The sequence below is a fragment of the Macrobrachium rosenbergii genome, chromosome 59 (assembly GCF_040412425.1).
Source record: "Macrobrachium rosenbergii isolate ZJJX-2024 chromosome 59, ASM4041242v1, whole genome shotgun sequence".
NCBI lineage: Eukaryota > Metazoa > Arthropoda > Malacostraca > Decapoda > Palaemonidae > Macrobrachium > Macrobrachium rosenbergii.
The window spans coordinates 23656991-23670891 of NC_089799.1; the positions used below are offsets into that span (position 1 = coordinate 23656991).

General features: G+C 35.3%; 1 long non-coding RNA gene across 1 annotated transcript; it reads left to right on the forward strand.

The window, feature by feature from the left end:
• Positions 1-4113: 4113 nt before the first annotated feature.
• On the forward strand, positions 4114-11768 carry LOC136837729 (uncharacterized). Its single transcript, XR_010852735.1, has 3 exons — positions 4114-4282; positions 4859-5037; positions 10954-11768. It is a non-coding gene; the product is annotated as an uncharacterized lncRNA (long non-coding RNA).
• The last annotated feature ends 2133 nt before the right edge of the window (positions 11769-13901 follow it).

Here is a 13901-nt window from a genome sequence, read left to right on the forward strand (position 1 = left end):
TCAAAAAACAATATATGATATTCACAAAATATGAACATTACAAATTAACGAAGTACAAAAAAAGGGTTAACAGATTATTTACACTAACTCAAAAAAGGGACAAGGTTTACATTATATTTAGGGGTACATCTTAAAGAAAACACGATAAAGATACACTATAACCGATGAAGCCATTCAGTTACTATTAAAATTTATAATTAATACATTTATTTAGAAAGTAATTTCCCAATGTGTCCTTATACCTTATCAGTAATAGTTGCCTCCTTATTTCCCATTTTGATTTTATTAATTCAAATAAAATTTCCATATGAATATTTGTTTTCATCCTATTCCATATAAACTACAAACAATAAAAAAATAAAATAAATGCACAATTTTCCTCTTTTTTGGATTTACTCCGATAATTCATTATGACTATATGCAAAAGTTTTTCACTATTTATACTACAAAAATATCCAATAGAGTGTCACATAAAAGCCTTCTTAAAGGCTGAATGCTCTCACAAAAATAATAGACATCCATTTGAAACTTTTGTTTCCACGCTTTGAACACGTGTCATCATCTGTGATCCTCAGAATCTTCAGTCTTTGGTTTGCGGACAGTACGCCATGTATAAATTTGAAAAGAAAATCTCGTTCTTCAGGGAAAATGAAAGGAAGATTATCCCTTTTCCATATACTATACCAGTAATGTAGCGGAAAACTTTCCTTGGTAACTGAATGTAAGCTCGGTAACAGTTTTTTGTAGCATCATTTATTTGATAATTCCGGAAAACCAGGGAATTTGTGCACTTGTCGTATAAAATGGTGAACAAAGCATAGTGATCGACACATACGCACAGATTTTTAGGGGTTCACCGTGGTTCAAACAACTCACTCTAATTGTACAACAGTACCTGGTCATACCTACATCAGCTACGAAAATTTTTTAACATAGTGTACAATAAATAGTTAATGCCTTCGTATAAATATGAGTTGCTCCTATACCACCAAATTTCCGTTCTAGACATAATGTGTTTCTAGTTATGGGATGAGACATTCCGCTCCAAATATACTGAAAAATAATAGAATTCACTTTAGTTACATATTTTTTTTTTTAAGGAGAGAACGTATGAGTCACATACCAGATCCTGGATAACACCAAACTATTTATGATAATGGCTTTCTGAAACAAGGATAAATTCCAGGGTTTAAGTAAGTTTATTGTTGTGTATACCTTATTCAAAAGTATTTCCCGATTCTTCTCACTAGAGATTTTAATATTCCTGTCTTGAATAATACTGAAAATTTTAATCTGCGAAACAGATGTCAAACAAGATATTGGCCAGTTCGATCTGAATGAGTGTGACCCATTACACGTGTCATACTTTTGTTAAATAATGCACCAATTGCAGCTTTAAATCTCCGAATATTATAAAAAAAAAACTTTGAGATAGATAAATCTGAAGTCACAAAGACGTACGAGTTATCAGCGAATCCAATAACTTTTACACATTCATGATTGGGCAAACCAACACCTTGTGTCTCGGGGTCTGAGTTAACAGTTCTGTAGAATGGTTCCTGAAAAACAATGGATAACAGCATTGCTAACGGCAGCCTTGTCTCACGGACCTCTGAACCAGGAATGATCGGGTTAACTTGCTATTCAGTAGTATACTTGCCCTATAGTTCTTAAAGAGGACCTCAATTACTTTTGTGAATTCCAAAGGAAATCTAAATTTAAGCAAGACTTGTAGAACAAACTCGATATTGACTCTGTTGAACGCTTTAGTCCATTCAAGCAACATTAAAGCAGCCTGTACACTCTCTGTTCCAGTGTAGTAAATTATATCACGGATAAAGTTATTGCAGGATGTCATTGACTTTCCAATACCTGAACAATATTGATGTTTAGATATTTTTTCCCCTATTACATTTTGCATTCTATTTTCAGTATCTTAGCTAAACATTTGTAACCTACATTTAAAAGAGTAATTGGCCGCCAGTTGTCCAAGACTGTTAGGTCACCCGATTTGGGAACCCAAATTTATTATACCCAAATTTTGTGATCCGGACAGCATACAGTTAACAAAATCATTCTTAATAGCATTTCAAAAGCTATTATAAAATTCAGCAGGGAGCCCGTCACTACCCGGGGACTTTTTCTTCGTCATTGAAAAAAAGTGCCCTATTAGCTTCGTCAATAGTAAAATCTTTAAGCAGAACCTTTTTAACATTTTCCGTGATAATCGGAGATAATTTGCTTAAAAAGAAATTGACCTCCTTTTCTCTTGTATTAACACATTTAAACAGATTTACGTAATAATTAACATAATCTGACAATAGCTCCTCATTAGTGATTGTTGTACCATTACCTAATTTTATCCTACTCAGGTGAGATAATATAGGTTTACACTTTTCCTTTTCTAATAAAAAAGAGGATACTTTCTCCCCTAGATCTAATTCTTAGATTTTTGCAAGAATCTTAACACGTTCCAGCACATTATTTTTATTACCCTCAATTTTGGATTTTAGCACTTGAACATTATGATTTTGATTAACATATTGATCATGTTTCATATACAATTACTTTAGTCGTGTTTGCAAAATATATAACAAACCATATTTCTCTATACACAACCATTTAGGGAAAGCAACGAGCCATTTTCTGGTTTCAAGCTTGGCTCATTCCCACCACTTTCAAACATGAACATAGTCTTTTCGTGAGCTAACAGTGAGCCAGAATTAACCAAACTCCTCATGAATGTCCTTATTTTTCAAGATACTAGTATTCAATTTCCACAGATAACTTTTATCATACAATTTACGGCATATTATCTCTATACATACCATATTACGGTCAGAAAACGTAGTATGTTCAGTGGGATCATGTCAAGATTAGCGAACCCACTCGCAGCAGGGTTCACTATTCTTTACAAGATGATTATTTGGTTCGTTATTCTTTACATGGGAATAATCGGGTTCGCTGTTCTAGACATGAACACATCGGTACCAGACATTTGATCCTCCAGGGGCTAGTACTAAACACAACTAAACAGTGTAGACGAATCACTGTTCTGCCGTGTTTAGTACTAGCCCTCATGTGAAATTGGAGCTCCGACCGGAAGGGATTGGGCATTCTTTACAAAGGGACCATTGGGTTCGCTGTTCTTGACATGGAGATGTTGGGTTCGCTAATCTTGACATGATCCGGCTCAGTGTACACCGTTCTTATTCATTTGTTTATTTAATTATTTATTTACTTATTTATTTTTGTGACGGGGTCGGAAGATGGGCAAAATTCGCTAGTACTTTGGGTGCTAAGTGCCTGCCAGAGAAAGACTTCCTTCACACACTATACATATATACATATATATATACACTATATATATACATATATATATGAGCACTATCATGACTTAATTTGTCGGAAACAATAGAATAAAATTCCCTTTGGTAACAGAGAATGAAGCATATTCAAAAAGTCTGAAGATATCAGGGAAACCGAGAATGTGATTAATGTAATTGCACACACATTACGAATATATATATATATATATATATATATATATATATATATATATATATATATATATATATATATATATATATATATATATATATATATATATATATATATATATATATATATATATATATATATATATATATATATATATATATATATATATATATATATATATATATATATATATATATATATATATATATCATGAATAAACTTGTCAAAAAGCGCTGAAGTAAAAATCCCTTAAGTAATATGTACATTTTGGAATGTACGACTACGTATTTATTTTATTTTACAGTTATAGAATTTATCTAATACACTGCAGAATTTCCATTCCATTGTCAGGTAAATTACTGGTAAGATTTTTCTGTTATGCTGTATAGAAGTCAGTTTTATCAATGAACCGAGAAGTCATAAAACGCAGAATCAAGCAATTAGCGTTCAGGCATCAACAGACCTTGTAAAGTTTCCCCTTAAACAAAAACCACGGACGCCGTAGTCTTTCGCGTGATTTGTCCAAGTTTAAAGTAGGTGACTCCAGGGTCCTTGATTGTCACGACGACAGCAACGAAGGTTTCTTGGCAAGCAGTTTAATTTCTGTAGTTCAGTATTCTCCGCGCGAACTAAGAAGTGTTATCAAGTAATTGTATTTTTAACAAAATTGTGCAGGTTGTTGACGGTTGAAGGCTCTAATCCTGTCCACGATGGGTTTGTTCGAAGTTTCGTGTTTTGAAGTATTGTTTACACAAAATCGTAGCAGTTTTCCTTTCTTTTGGTAAGGATGACTTTATGGTTTGATTCAGCTTTGTAGGATTTAGTTACTTCAGCTCATTGTTTATCAATCGTTGTAGTTAGTCTACTGAACTTTACACTTTGCTGAAGTAAAATGTTAAATTTTAACAAATATTGTAGCTTATTATAGTTAAATTTTGAGGTTTGTAAATTTGGTTTACTTTAGTTTACATACTTAATTTGAACACTAAAATTTATTTGAATTAGTCAAATTTTATATTCGAAAAGCTTTAGCTACCATAAGCATTACTTTTAATTTTGTAAAGTGTTTACTACCATAGGCATTGTTTGAAAAGCTTTAGCTACCGTAAGTTACTTAAATTCTATATATGGTATTAACTCGGTGTAGGTCATGGGTTGTTTGTTCTACAAATCTAATTATCTATTGTTAATACTCTATCCTTGTGTTTTAAAATTAGTTGTCAAGCTGTTAGTTTTGTTTATAGATGTTAAAGAGTTTTTAACTTGTAGGTACTTTTCAAGTACTTTAAGTCTTATAAAGGTTGACTAGGTAGTTTGTATCTTATTACATACTATAATAAAATTTCTAAACACTCAGGTTTTCGTGATGTCCGAAGTCTTACATTCTACCAAGTAATCTACGTACATATTGCTTTTCTACAAGATTTCTACGGAGGAAACTAACGCATGTGTGAAATAAGTAAAAATTCTAAAAGGTTAACTGACCTCAAGCTACAACGAATTTGGATTTTTTTCAACTTTGGCTTAACAGAAAAGGTGAGGTGAATGACTTTAGTTTTACCTACTAATGTTTACCAAATTTTATCCACCCCTGCAGGGGCGCTGCCTCTGTAGGGGTGGAGGCTCCACCAATGCCCTGATCCATAGGTCTTAGGACCTATGGACAGGTGCTGGGTGGAGTTTTTTCTTTTTCAGGTACAAGTGAATCAGTCTAGCCAGTTGAGTTTAAGTTCTTCCCAGATTTAGTAGTCCTATGCAGCTAGTTTTTATAGTTTTTATGAACTTTGAGTAAACTTAACGTAATTACTAGGTTTACTAGTGAGGTAGTGATTGGAATATATTAACTTTACAAATAGGTTTACGCAACTAATAGGTTTACGCAACTAATAGGTTTACGCAACTAATAGGTTTACGCAACTAATAGGTTTACGCAACTAATAGGTTTACGCAACTAATAGGTTTACGCAACTAGTAAGATAGTAACTGAACTAGATATTTGATAAAACTTTGCCTAACTACTAGGTTTTGCTTACTAGTAAGTTAGTAATTGAACTAGGTATTTTGACAAAACTTGGCCTAACTACTAGGTTTTGCTTACTAGTAAGCTAGTAATTGAACTAGGTATTTTGACAGAACTTTGTGAGATAGTAATTGAACTAGGTTAATTGAACTAAGTATTTTGACAGAGCTTAGTAAGCTAGTAACTGAACTAGGTATTTTGACAGAGCTTAGTAAGCTCATAACTGAACTAGGTATTTTGACAGAGCTTAGTAAGCTCGTAACTGAACTATTTTGACAGTTAGTAAGCTCGTAACTGATTTTTTGACAGAGCTTAGTAAGCTCGTAACTGAACTAGGTATTTTGACAGAGCTTAGTCGTAACTGAACTCGACAGAGCTTAGTAACTGAACTAGGTATTTTGACAGAGCTTAGTAAGCTCGTAACTGAACTAGGTACAGAGCTTTTGAAGAGCTTAGTAAGCTCGTAACTGAACTAGGTATTTTGACAGGCTTAGTAAGCTCGTAAACTAGGTATTTTGACAGAGCTTAGTAAGCTCGTAACTGAACTAGGTATTTTGACAGAGCTTAGTAAGCTCGTAACTGAACTAGGTATTTTGACAGAGCTTAGTAAGCTCGTAACTGAACTAGGTATTTTGACAGAGCTTAGTAAGCTCGTAACTGAACTAGGTATTTTGACAGAGCTTAGCTCGTAAGCTCGTTAGTAAGCTGAAACTAGGTATTTTGACAGAGCTTAGTAAGCTCGTAACTGAACTAGGTATTTTGACAGAGCTTAGTAAGCTCGTAACTGAACTAGGTATTTTGACAGAGCTTAGTAAGCTCGTAACTGAACTGAGGTATTTTGACAGAGCTTAGTAAGCTCGTAACTGAACTAGGTATTTTGACAGAGCTTAGTAAGCTCGTAACTGAACTAGGTATTTTGACAGAGCTTAGTAAGCTCGTAACTGAACTAGGTATTTTGACAGAGCTTAGTAAGCTCGTAACTGAACTAGGTATTTTGACAGAGCTTCGTAGTAAGCTCGTAAACTGAACTGAGGGTATTTTGACAGAGCTTAGTAAGCTCGTAACTGAACTAGGTATTTTGACAGAGCTTAGTAAGGCTCGTAACTGAACTAGGTATTTTGACAGAGCTTAGTAAGCTCGTAACTGAACTAGGTATTTTGACAGAGCTTAGTAAGCTCGTAACTGAACTAGGTATTTTGACAGAGCTTAGTAAGCTCGTAACTGAACTAGGTATTTTGACAGAGCTTAGTAAGCTCGTAACTGAACTAGGTATTTTGACAGAGCTTAGTAAGCTCGTAACTGAACTAGGTATTTTGACAGAGCTTAGTAAGCTCGTAACTGAACTAGGTATTTTGACAGAGCTTAGTAAGCTCGTAACTGAACTAGGTATTTTTTTGACAGAGCTTAGTAAGCTCGTAACTGAACTAGGTATTTTGACAGAGCTTAGTAAGCTCGTAACTGAACTAGGTATTTTGACAGAGCTTAGTAAGCTCGTAACTGAACTAGGTATTTTGACAGAGCTTAGTAAGCTCGTAACTGAACTAGGTATTTTGACAGAGCTTAGTAAGCTCGTAACTGAACTAGGTATTTTGACAGAGCTTAGTAAGCTCGTAACTGAACTAGGTATTTTGACAGAGCTTAGTAAGCTCGTAACTGAACTAGGTATTTTGACAGAGCTTAGTAAGCTCGTAACTGAACTAGGTATTTTGACAGAGCTTAGTAAGCTCGTAACTGAACTAGGTATTTTGACAGAGCTTAGTAAGCTCGTAACTGAACTAGGTATTTTGACAGAGCTTAGTAAGCTCGCTGAACTAGGTATTTTGACAGAGCTTAGTAAGCTCGTAACTGAACTAGGTATTTTGACAGAGCTTAGTAAGCTCGTAACTGAACTAGGTATTTTGACAGGCTTAGTAAGCTCGTAACTGAACTAGGTATTTTGACAGAGCTTAGTAAGCTCGTAACTGAACTAGGTATTTTGACAGAGCTTAGTAAGCTCGTAACTGAACTAGGTATTTTGACAGAGCTTAGTAAGCTCGTAACTGAACTAGGTATTTTGACAGAGCTTAGTAAGCTCGTAAACTGAACTAGGTATTTTGACAGAGCTTAGTAAGCTCGTAACTGAACTAGGTATTTTGACAGAGCTTAGTAAGCTCGTAACTGAACTAGGTATTTTGACAGGCTTAGTAAGCTCGTAACTGAACTAGGTATTTTGACAGAGCTTAGTAAGCTCGTAACTGAACTAGGTATTTTGACAGAGCTTAGTAAGCTCGTAACTGAACTAGGTATTTTGACAGAGCTTAGTAAGCTCGTAACTGAACTAGGTATTTTGACAGAGCTTAGTAAGCTCGTAACTGAACTAGGTATTTTGACAGAGCTTAGTAAGCTCGTAACTGAACTAGGTATTTTGACAGAGCTTAGTAAGCTCGTAACTGAACTAGGTATTTTGACAGAGCTTAGTAAGCTCGTAACTGAACTAGGTATTTTGACAGAGCTTAGTAAGCTCGTAACTGAACTAGGTATTTTGACAGAGCTTAGTAAGCTCGTAACTGAACTAGGTATTTTGACAGAGCTTAGTAAGCTCGTAACTGAACTAGGTATTTTGACAGAGCTTAGTAAGCTCGTAACTGAACTAGGTATTTTGACAGAGCTTAGTAAGCTCGTAACTGAACTAGGTATTTTGACAGAGCTTAGTAAGCTCGTAACTGAACTAGGTATTTTGACAGAGCTTAGTAAGCTCGTAACTGAACTAGGTATTTTGACAGAGCTTAGTAAGCTCGTAACTGAACTAGGTATTTTGACAGAGCTTAGTAAGCTCGTAACTGAACTAGGTATTTTGACAGAGCTTAGTAAGCTCGTAACTGAACTAGGTATTTTGACCAGTGAGCTTTTGAGTAAGCTCGTAACTGAACTAGGTATTTTGACAGAGCTTAGTAAGCTCGTAACTGAACTAGGTATTTTGACAGAGCTTAGTAAGCTCGTAACTGAACTAGGTATTTTGACAGAGCTTAGTAAGCTCGTAACTGAACTAGGTATTTTGACAGAGCTTAGTAAGCTCGTAACTGAACTAGGTATTTTGACAGAGCTTAGTAAGCTCGTAACTGAACTAGGTATTTTGACAGAGCTTAGTAAGCTCGTAACTGAACTAGGTATTTTTGACAGAGCTTAGTAAGCTCGTAACTGAACTAGGTATTTTTGACAGAGCTTAGTAAGCTGAACTAGGTAACTGAACTAGGTATTTTGAACTAGGTATCTTGACAGAGCTTAGTAAGATAGTAACTGAACTCTCTAAATGTCATATTAGCCTTAATTATAATCATTGGTTTAAGTTCAGCAGTACTTTAGTTTTACTTTGAAAGTAAAGTTAATGTTTTGATAAAATGGTTTTGTACATTAAACTTAGTTTTTCTTAACTTTAAAGCTTTTGAGTTAACGTAATAATTTTGCTCTTTGGTAGTTATGAACTTCGTATTTTTAAACTTCGTATTTTAAACAGTTAAATTAAACTTATTTTAACCTCAATTTTATGAGTTTATAGTAAATCTTGCTTTGAATTTTATTTAACGTAAGTAAGCTTAATTTTAAATTTTAACTGAAATAACCTGAACATTTGTTCACTTTAAATTATCGCAACTCGGATGTTAATGTTGATATTAATGCCAGTAACACAATTAACAGGCCTCAATTTTCACTAAATGCTATACGGTCGAGACTTTTACCTAAAATGAGTTGACAATTAGTGCTGTTAACAATTAGTCAAAGGAATTAATTTTGCTGGTAGCTTGCTAGCTATTTGACCTTGTAAGTTTTCTCAGTAACATTGTTTCCTTTGGTCACGCAAGTTATTAGCACATAAGGAATAAAGAGTAAGGGTTTGTTCCTCCAACCGGCCACAGTCCATATACTGATAGTAAAGTGATAGTGGTTGTGGAATTCCAAACTGGACGATCGTTGTGTAAATTGCGTGGGTGAGATTCTAAAATTAGTTTAAACGTGCTTAGGATAGTTAGGGTTTACCTTATTTCCTATATTGTACCTGGTCAGACTTTCTGTTCGGTAGGTCGATATTGAGTCATGTTGACTTTATTGCAGTTTTGTGTGCGGGAGCCAGCTAGACTTTTATAAGTAGCATAGATCATAATCGTATTAACCAATCAGTCGTGGGGAATGCAGTGATAAACTTAGAAATAAAGCCATTGAGTCAAACAAAAAGGTTGGATCTGTTTAAAACCTCAGCCCCAAAATTAAGTTCAATCTTTTAAACCTAAACCCCTGCCCCCCTTGGTGATAGTCTGTTTAAAGTTGAAAGGTGTTAATCCTGTCAGTCGGCATACATGTGCCAAAAATGTGGGAGGATATGTTCAGTAAACTTTTAACTACTTAACGGAGTACTGCCACGACCAAATTCAAACTACCTTTTACAAAGGTAGTAATCGAAAGCTTGTTAGATATTTAGTATAAGCTCTTGCAGTAAATTCTATTATAATGTTGCTTGAGGATTGATTTAACGTCAATTTGATGGTGGGTGATGGGCAGTGAAGAAGGATAATGGTATATTTTTATAAAATCACTTATCTTGCCTCAATATCCATAAGATTGAAAAAGCGGAGACAATTGAAATACAGTAAAATTAAATTAGTTTTGGAAGGAGCTAGAACTACATAAGTAGGCTACACAAATGCTTGTTTCAGTAGTTTGCCAGATTAAGTGGCTACTTGTGACTGAAGTTGGTAAATAATTTTACCATTGTAATTTTTGTATATGTAGAGAATACTATGACTTAAAACAATGTTTAGCCTATTAGTTTCGAAGGATTGTGGTGCCCATACAGGTAGTAAGGTGTGGACTGTGACGTGCACAATCGCCGGTGAATTACTAGACTTTACTATATTAACGTAGTTACGAGCACCGTTGTCAAAAAATTCTATTACTATTAGAAGTGGAGGTAGTCAAACTTGCTATGTTTTATTTTTTTTCATAGTGCCTTACTACTGACTGATGTTTTGTCACTTTGCTGATTATTGGCTAAATTTATCGAAGTGATAGAGTAGCTGGAACACCTTCCGTTTATTGATGTGTGTTTAAGTCCTTTGATTATTTTTTCTTGGATGTACTTGTGTGAATTATACTAGTTTCCTTAGTGCAATGAGTTTGTGCATATTTACTAAATGCTTTAATGAGCTGCAGGGTGTTCTGTTGAACAGTGAGAATTTTCAATTTCCCTTGAAAGATTAGTATTTTGCGTCATTTAGATCTATCATACGAAATATTTCCATTAATGATTGTATGTACACTGCTATCCCTTGAAGGAAGGAATATTCAGATATGCTTAATATTCTATTGCTAGAGGATGGGTACCTGTATTAATCTAGCGTCTTGCATAAAACTGTGCATAAAGACTTTTTCACTGAGACCTTTTAACTTTGCCCTAACAGCTATGCCTGAAGGGTGCGGAATTTCTCCAGAAGGTATGGATTCCTAGCTAGTCACTAGAGCAACATTGCCGAACGTAGATCTGATGGAGGAAACTTTCGAGGGTGACCAGTGAGTAGATCACTGGTGGACAAAGTAAATGTATAGCTTCGGGGTGGTAAGCCACTTTCAGCCATGACATAATCTGATTGTGGCAACTGCTGAGGAGCATTCCATGAGAACATCGGTCCAACCTACAAGAAATAGGTTTCAACTGCTCTTCCATGATCTCTAAGCCGAATAGACGAAGCTTGGATACACTGCTGTATCCCAGCTTGCAAAGGATGGCTCGCATACCCAGGAATGTTGCCTGGTGTTTGCTCTGGAGTACTTATTGGGGGGACGAAAAATGAGAAGTGGCTAATGTTCCAGTCTGTGGCAGCCCAACACTACCTATCAAGAGAAGCATATCCACCAGAGCTGAGAATAGTATCAGTGATTGCCCGTTGGCATAGGGCTCCAGGCTAAAGTCTATAGCCTCTTCACAGGGGATAACTTCGAAATACTTTAGTCCATGACCACGAGTTCAGTCAAAAGGAGAGGAGCTGACTGTAGCGTGAAGCTTTGTAGTTACCGAAAATTTGGGCTATAATAGGATTGGAGTGATAAGTTACATGCCCACCAGTTTTTAAGATGCAGCCGACGACCTGTGAGCGCGTCCGTGAACGAACTCTACTTTTTACGTCTTGTGAATTATAAACCTAGTCATTGTGATGCCATCGATACAGATGGAGGTTACTAAGTGTAAGTTAGTACTAATAAAATATTATGAATGCTAGATTATTTTCTTTAATAGTCAGTTCGTATGATTTTCAAGATTGACAATGTGAAATAAAGTTTTAATGGCTGACGTTGCTAACTTATTTTGTCTAGGGCTTCACAGAATTAATGTACTATTGGTTAACGTTGAGTAAAGACTACCTTGCTGATATGACTTCGAATAAACTTTGGGTTTAGATCAAGATTTTTGAGTTTCTGAAATTGACGTTACTGGTCTAGTATGAAGGTATAAAGGTATATATTTTTAACTTAAAATAAATGCAGCCTTAAATTTAGACTAAATTTAACTCTGTAAACATCAGGCGTGCAGTTGTCATAAGAGGGCAAAGAAATAATTAAATTTCTAAGTTTTTTAGTTCCAGTAACTGGGTTTAAGAACACATTGAATTAATCTGAATGACAATTTTCATGGTGAAGTAAAGCTACTTTACATGTTTAACGACCAAAGGGCATGTTAGCACTGGTGTAGTAACTAGGCTTGATCAGTTATATAACTGGGGAAAGTGTTCTCTATCCCTAGTGCGCACGCAAGCACACAAAGTTAAGGCATGGAGCTTGAAAGAATTGGGTGGATCAATCTGCTTTGAAATGACTATACCAGTATTTCAGGGTAGAAAAATGGGTAGTTAATTAAGGGGCTAATCGTAGAATTCCTGGCTCCATCGAAAGACTGATTCAAATAGTGATGTGGTTGGTTACTACAAAAACTTAAAGGCTATACAGAGGCACAATACGGGAAACTTTTCTCAAAATGCAAGAGCCATGGTAAAGCGGGACAGGGTGGGGAACGACAAAGTGACTTCGAATAATCTTTGGGTATATTCTGGCTTTGCCTTAGTCCTCTAGTGAACTCTGTTCAGATCACAAAAACTACTCCTCTAGTGAACTCTGTTCAGATCACAAAAACTACTCCTGTAGTGAACTCTGTTCAGATCACAAAAACTACTCCTGTAGTGAACTCTGTTCAGATCACAAAAACTACTCCTCTAGTGAACTGTTCAGATCACAAAAACTAGTCCTCTAGTGAACTCTGTTCAGATAACAAAAACTCTGTTCACATCGCACAAATACTTGGTGGTTCGTGGTGGTAGTGAAGTCCAAGTTCCACTCTTCCCTTCCAAAATTTTTAACCTTAGGATTATAAACTAGTGTCACACTTAAGTTTATAAACTACTTCCCTGCCTGTTAGACGAGAGGGGAGAATGCGGTTTAACAAATTTCGTATGGCTACTGATGTATCAGTTTTGTTCTTGTGATGTATGTCATTCATTAATGTGTTGACCCGCTGCTAGTTACAAATGCATCTCCTTAAGGAATGCTTTCAAGGGCTGTCCGGAACTTAAGGATGTAGTTAAGTTTAACTATCCAGCTATGACTTTTTCCATTTGTTTTGGCCATTCATGTTTTGGCTACCACATCCCACCCAGTTAATGTTTTCTCATCCTCAACAGATCTCATTTGGAAAGCATTTACTGAATGTGGAATGCTAAGAATATTGATAATGACAGTCTGACTGAGGTGGTTTTATGAGCTATAAGATTTTCAGGGTTCCTGCATGAAGTTCATAAAAATTAGCATGAAAATTTGTCTACATACAAACACTGATCTAACAGGATAGACAAAGCTAGAAAATTCTATCAGTTGAATCTTAATGCATATGTATGCAAAAAAAAAAACTCACAATGCACGAAGATTGCTGTAAAAGAGGAGGTAATCATTCATGAAATTAGCCATATTCTAAGAAGCTAGTATCAGAAACATTTTAAAGCCTGCGTAGGGATAGGATGACTATTCGTTTAACGGGCAAGTAGGCAGGATATTCAGGGTTCCTTTCTCTCTCCTTGTCATTTCGATAAATGAGTTTTACGTGTTTTTCGTTTGTCGAAAATGTCGTAGTGCACTATAATAAGGCCAAAATGATATGATATATAAAATCAAAAACTGTGGCGTATTATTTAAACATTTATGGTTTATCCTGCCTTTTATATTTTTGAAACTAAAAAGCCCTATTGTAAGGTAGTCTTAAAAAAAAAAATTTATGGGTTCCAAGCTTATCGGAAAATAGCATGTCATTGTTGCACTTGTAAAGTAAATCCATATAGGCATAATGATAGAGGACTGTTAGAATGAG